The following is a 6,520-nucleotide window of genomic DNA, read 5'->3' as shown; positions in this document are numbered from 1 at the left end:
ACCTTGAATCCTTGATAAGCGGTCAAACTAAAATAAAATCTGCTCGTGGCCCCATGAGCAGTCCATGCCAACTTGACTTGGGATTCTAGTGTTCTACTGGCTTTGGGATTCTAGTGCTCATTGATTGAAGCTTTCGTGTATATATTCCAGATTCGGAGTCCAGACATCACTTGCTACAAACGCAGAGAGAGAGAGAGCGATAGAGAGAGGTTTCCTTAAATTGCTGGGTTGCTCCAGCGCCTAGCTGCACTAGATTTTGTCCATGAGGCCTCATTTTCAGTATGTGCTGTTGGACCCTTTGGGCCTGCTGCTCGTACCTGCACACGATGAATATCCACTGCAATTATATGGCGGCAGGCCCGTCGACCCACCCATCCCTCCAAAGCTCATGAGACGCATGCTACTGAGTGGCATCTGGCAGAGATATGAGCGCGGCCAGATTCCGACCTTAGAGGAGGCTGCTGTGGCTCTGGCTGATCTACCCTTCGTGAAAACATCCTTGGCCCAAATATATAGTACAGATGATTATGCGCTGGCCAAAACAATCGCAACCTCAACATCACACGCTCGGAGCCCGTATAGTTTGCGAGAGCTTCCTGATATGGCAAAGCTGCTGGATTATTTGCGAGACCAGCTCAAATTAAAGCTTGTTTGCACGACCAACGCTACCCGTGAGGAGATCTGCATGTTGCAGAGCCGACTCCCGACCGTCTTTGCCCGGTTCGACACTATAATTATCTCTGGCGCAGAAGGCGTCGGCAAGACCTGTCAGCAATTCATGCAAGTCGCGTTGCAAAAGGCGGGCATCCGCCATGCGCATCACTGTTTGTATTTGGATGCCTGTGACATGCAAAGCGTCGTTGCGGCCCGATCTGTTCGCATGCATGCTGCTCTTATTCAGCCTCATCAACTCATTGCCCGCATCAATCCTTCTGCAAGACACATCAACTTGGAGGAATTGGCTGACCTAGAGACTGTTACCCCAGTAATTCCACAACGACAAGTGAGAGCTCTAGAGGCAGAAACAAACTTAAAAACCTCATGTGCAAGTTTCACGACAGCAATTTACATCCGTTTTAACTCTTGCAAATTCACCCCATGCAAACTGCCCAGCAGGGTCATGAGCCTGTCACTTTTAATAGGAAAAGGAATGTCAGATAATGCCAATCATGATCATCAGTACAGTGCTGGGAGTCCTCCTCGAGCACTCGGTAGTTAGATCCTTTCCTCTGTAAGATAGTCATGAATGTTGCTTGACTCTAGCCCCTGCATCAAAGTGTTATTAACGATGAAATTGCTACAGATCACCAATTAGATCCTTCGCATCCAGCCAGAAGTGCATACCAGTTGCCATCTCTCACCTCTGAAGGAGTGCGGATATGGGACAATTTTGCACAGTTTTTAATTGCAGACGTTCTGAATGACTCCTTGTTCTTACCAATGCAATCACCTCCTGCTAATGGATTGATATGCTTCATAAATAAAATGAAATCATCTGTGGATAAGATTGGGCTGGCTTATCATGAAGAAACATTGGGAGGTGCACGCCTGGCCTCAAGCACACCAACATTAATGGACGCATCTACATTCAAATACATACCAGACGACCTCGACACCACATCCATTGGGCTGTCAATATTGTATAAGTTCGGCAAGGTGAGCATGGAAACAATCCACAAAGTGCTGGACAAGATGCTGGACCACTTGAGCATAGACGATCGATGGTGTTTTGCAAGTATACTTCGACCATGAGCGGCCACGGATCGACCCAGTGGTGGTCGCGAATGCAGTCTACCTCTTCCATCTTGCAAATAGGGGGAAAGAGGTGGAGCCAAGCGAGAGGTTTGTGCAAAGCGTGCTTCTGCACAGAGCGTATGAAGACGGGACGCTATATTACAATGCAGGGGAAGCCTTTCTGCTGCATGTGGCAAGGCTTGTGCATGGGTTCAAGGAGCACTTTACGCGGAGCGGGATGAGAGGGCTATTGGTAGCTCGGCTGCAAGAGCACAGAGCAGCAGGATGGTGGAGAAGGATCGGGGGGGATGCGCTTGCGTTAGCCATGTTCCTGTGGGCATGCAGGCTGACTGGGCTACAGGAAGCGAGCGAGGCCGAGCGGCAAGAGCTTTTGGGGCTGCGGAGGGAGGATGGGTGGTGGGATTGCCATGCATATTATCGCTATGGAGGCAACCTGCAGAGCTGGATCGGAAACGAGGCCCTCACTACTTCTTACTCGCTAGCCGCTCTAATGTGATGGTACCAGCTGAATTTAAATCAGTAAGTGGGATCATTACTGAGAGAAAGAGTTTGGAAATTCTCCTTCTCTTGTACCTCCGTTCCTCCATGCTATTGTGGGGACGCCATCATATGTGCTCTGTGCTGCCATACTCCACGCCATTGCGCACAGGCTGCCAAGGTTGTGACCACTACAAGTTTTAGACATTTTAATACCTATGAAAACTGAATGTAAATACCACTTCTTCTCTAGAGTATGAATAACTCTTTTACACTTAAAAAATTGTCATTTGGATGTAGATATTATGGCTTTTACACATGGGATTTTTTCTACATCTTTTTTTCTAGTGGAAAAATTACCTATGCTTTTATAATTTTTTTCTTTAGAATTAGCAACTCTCTACTGGACACCATGTCACGATCAAGTGTGAATAATGCTTTTTTGACTCAAAAAATCGTCATTTGTATGTAATTATTATGGCTTTACACATGGGATGTTTTCTACATCCTTTTTTTCATTGGAAAAAATACCTATGCTTTTTTCAGCGACAAATACGAAATTTTTAAGTTAGATTAGCAACTTTCTTACTTGCAAATATTTACACCTTGCACTCTAAGTGTGAATAACGCTTTTCACACTCAAAAAATTGTAATTTGGATGTAAATATTATGGCTTTTACACATGGGATTTTCTACATCTCTTTTTTCTTGTGGAACCATTACCTATGCTTTTTCTAGCTATGAAAAAGGAATTTCTAGCTGACAGAATAAGAAAGTTTCTTATAACTTGTAAATATATAGTTACACCTTAAACAAGCCCGGCATTTGGTTTTTTTCAATGAGTATATTTTCTTTTCTTTCAATAGCATTTCAAGGGTAAATTTTTTCAATTCAATTATACACAGTATAAATTAGAAAGTTTCTTATTACTTGTAAATACTTACACCTAATTAAACAAGCCCATTTGTTTTTTTTTTGCAATGAGTATATATTTTTTCTTTCAGTAGCATTTCAAGGGTAAATTTTTTAAATACAATTATACACCGTGTAAATTTTATTCACACATTCAAACCCTTCAAATATTTTCATATGCAAAATTTTGTCGCTTTTATTTGAACCCCACACTTAAATAATCATAAACGATTGAAAACAGGGTTTGGTGGTACAAAAAAAGGACCAAATTTTTTTCCACCTTATTGGTGCAAATGAAAAGTGGGGACCGACATTAGGAAAAATATGAACCCCAAAATGGCTCTTTAGCTTAAGGGATGATTAAGCATGGACCAATAGGAAGAGAGTGGTGGCTACAGCTATAGCCTCAAAAAAGTAGGGTAGGAGGGGGCCTGGTGGTCTATCTGTTCCCCTCATTATAGCTTTGTCCCCTAGAAAGAGAGAGAGAAAGGGGCCCCCCAATAGGGGGGGGGAGAGGGTGTTTTCCCTCCATTTTCATGGGCATTCATAAAGTAACCCTAAAATTTCAGGTTTTAAGAAAAAACTCTTAATCTCACTTTTCACTCCCCAAAAGCTCTCCTAACCAAAGACATGGTCAAAAAGTTATTTTCTTTCACCAAAATCTGTTTTTCTCAGCCATTATCTTCCATTCTACCTCCTCTCTCTCTCTCTCTCTCTCTCTCTCTCTCTCTCTCTACTAGCTTTCCATAGCTACAACACATATGAAAGCTTTCCATAGCTGCAACATATATGAAAGCTTTCCATAGCTTCTCACAATCTAAACGCACACACTCTCTCTCTCTCTCTCTCTCTCTCTACGTGCTTCCCTATTTTCATCTACACCTCCAATGTCCTCTCTCCCCAAGATCTCCATGGTTGTAGCACTTGTGCAGACTTTTCCAAGCACCTGTTCTACCCTTTCTTCTACCACTTCATAGCCCATCATCTACAAGCTATCTATGAATGTGGCTACAACATCGGGGTACACTTCTCCAACCCTCTCTTTTACCCTTTCAGGTACACCTTCTTAGCTTATCATCTCCAAGCTTCCCATGGCTGAGCACCTACAAAAACTCTTATATCAACCAGCTCTTGGCTCCTTGTCATGGTTGCAGTATTGCACTTCAAGGTTCTCCGTTGAAGGTTTAATCATCTGCATCTCTCTCTCTCTCTCCAAAAACATTAACTTCCTCCTCCTCCATCTTTAGCTCATTCAAAACCACCACCAAACCTTCTTATTGTAGCCCCTTTCTCTCTATAGCAATGTCAGACACTACTACTCAGAGAAAGCCAAAAGATGAGGTAGAAAGGGTTGTCTTACACAACACCAGAGATTCTAATGGGGAGTGGGTGCCTCAAGTGTTCAACAAAGGCGCTTGGGTCTTCATGCAACATGTAGCCTTCGGGCCTCATCATGTTGGAGATCGTGGCAACTTGGATCAACATTGGAAAGGGAGGCTACTTGGGCTCAAAGACCATAGGATTAATGGGATGGTGTTTGTTGTTCAACATGTGTGTTTTATGCCTAACATGCGTTTGGGGCACACTAATCCAAGACTTTTTCCGCCTAACTGTAGTTGCTACTCTTTGTTGTTGCAATAGACATATGCGTTGACTTGATCTATGTGTTCAAGTATGCTAGTATGTTTTTTTGGGCCATTTGATGTCTATGTAGATATACTCCCATAAAACTCGGTGAGCAACAATAATTAAGAAGTCTTTGTGGAACCTTTAAAGATTTTCATGCTGGCATTGGTGCCATGATGCTTCCAAGTGTGCAACTATCGAATCTACTGCAAAGCATAATCTTCTTCTGCTCGTAGATATACGTAGTGCCCACCTTTGAGCATGGCTATGGTAGGATCAGTGGAATTGACATGCTATCGCTTCTTAGCGTGGAGTGGCTGCAGCCTGATGTTTGTCATCCATCTTATCCATAAAAGAGAAGATGGTTTCTAACATTCTTTCCTAGGTGCATGCTTTAGAACAAAATTTTTGTCAATAGAATCGTCTTCTTGAGGCAATAAAAATATGACACTCATCCTCTCTAGCCTTTGTTGCTTCACAATTTGACACTCGTCAAGCTTGAAAACAGACACTAACTTAGTTCTCAACACTACAAGAGAAGAAAGGCAATAAGTAAAGGTCATTCAACGATAATGAAAGAGAAATTTCATATGATTCTTTCCTCACCATTAGTGCATAAAAGAAAACCATTGCTTGTTGAAGCCTCTTCAAATCAAGAAAAATATTATTTGACATAGAGCAAAGAAACCCCTTGTAAATATTATCAGCACAATTCCTTGCATTGATAGCTTCCTTAACACTTCATGGAGATTGTACGAAGATAGATGAGGGCATTGTCTCCGTGATGTGCAGATAATGACCTAGACATGAGAAAATATCTTCATTGGAGGGCAATCTTGCAAGTTTCACCTTGTGTGGCATTGGGAATACATTCTTAGTAACTCCTCGTTCCCTCAAAGCGTCCTTGAGGAGGCCATGTAGTGTAGTGTAACCCTTTGTACTAATGCCAACTTCAACACATGCCTTCTGAACATCAACATCACTCACGAGATTAGAAAACTTACACATCACCTCCTTGGTTACAACATCATTAATATGTGTTCCTTTTGGTGCACGCAAGACTGCTATGACATCTACCTTCTTAAGGAAACTACTAAGAAAATGGACGAGATCCTCTTGGCTTTGGTTACCACATATCTCTTGGATGAAATTCATGCAATAGGAATAAAAAACAAAACAATCACCATAGAAGAGACTTCATACATGTAGGAAATATGATAGTGTATTCCAAAATGCATCTTGTAGCTATAACTCTTCTCTTCCGAGCACAATGTTAGCATGAGAATTTGGTCCTAAAGCTTGATCACTTAATTCTTGGATTAAGACTAGGGAGATGTGAAGAGGCTCATGCTCTTTCCTATTTAAAGAGATCCTTGTATTGTATTGAGAGCATAGCACAATGTCAATATCATGTGAATGAGTGGTTACAACCTCCACTATTTCGTGTCTAGTCTCTCTTCTCTCTTGTCATCTCCCTCACGCCATCTCTCTCTACTCTTTCCCCCACAAACACACAATCTTTGGCAGCAAGAGTATCTACGGCTAAGAAGCTCCTCTTATGATCCCTTGCACCTAAAGGTGTCTCTAATTTCAAACGCCAATATGGTACCCTCAAGCTTTGCAATCTTACCATCCGTCTCTTCTACATGTTGCTGAAGAGTTTGTGCTTCTTTCTCCACATGAATGATCCCCTGTTGCACACTTGCACTGCTATGAAAGATAACTTGGTGTTGATGCATCCACCATTGCA

General features: G+C 42.3%; 1 pseudogene; it reads left to right on the top strand.

Annotated features, from left to right (window-relative positions):
* Positions 1 to 239: 239 nt before the first annotated feature.
* LOC147433195 (uncharacterized) lies at positions 240 to 2,345 on the top strand (annotated as a pseudogene).
* The last annotated feature ends 4,175 nt before the right edge of the window (positions 2,346 to 6,520 follow it).

The sequence above is a fragment of the Adiantum capillus-veneris genome, chromosome 20, assembly GCF_014529385.1.
Source record: "Adiantum capillus-veneris isolate H3 chromosome 20, ASM1452938v2, whole genome shotgun sequence".
Classification (NCBI taxonomy): domain Eukaryota; kingdom Viridiplantae; phylum Streptophyta; class Polypodiopsida; order Polypodiales; family Pteridaceae; genus Adiantum; species Adiantum capillus-veneris.
Note: the sequence above shows the minus strand (reverse complement) of the source record. Positions and strands in the feature narration are given on the sequence as shown.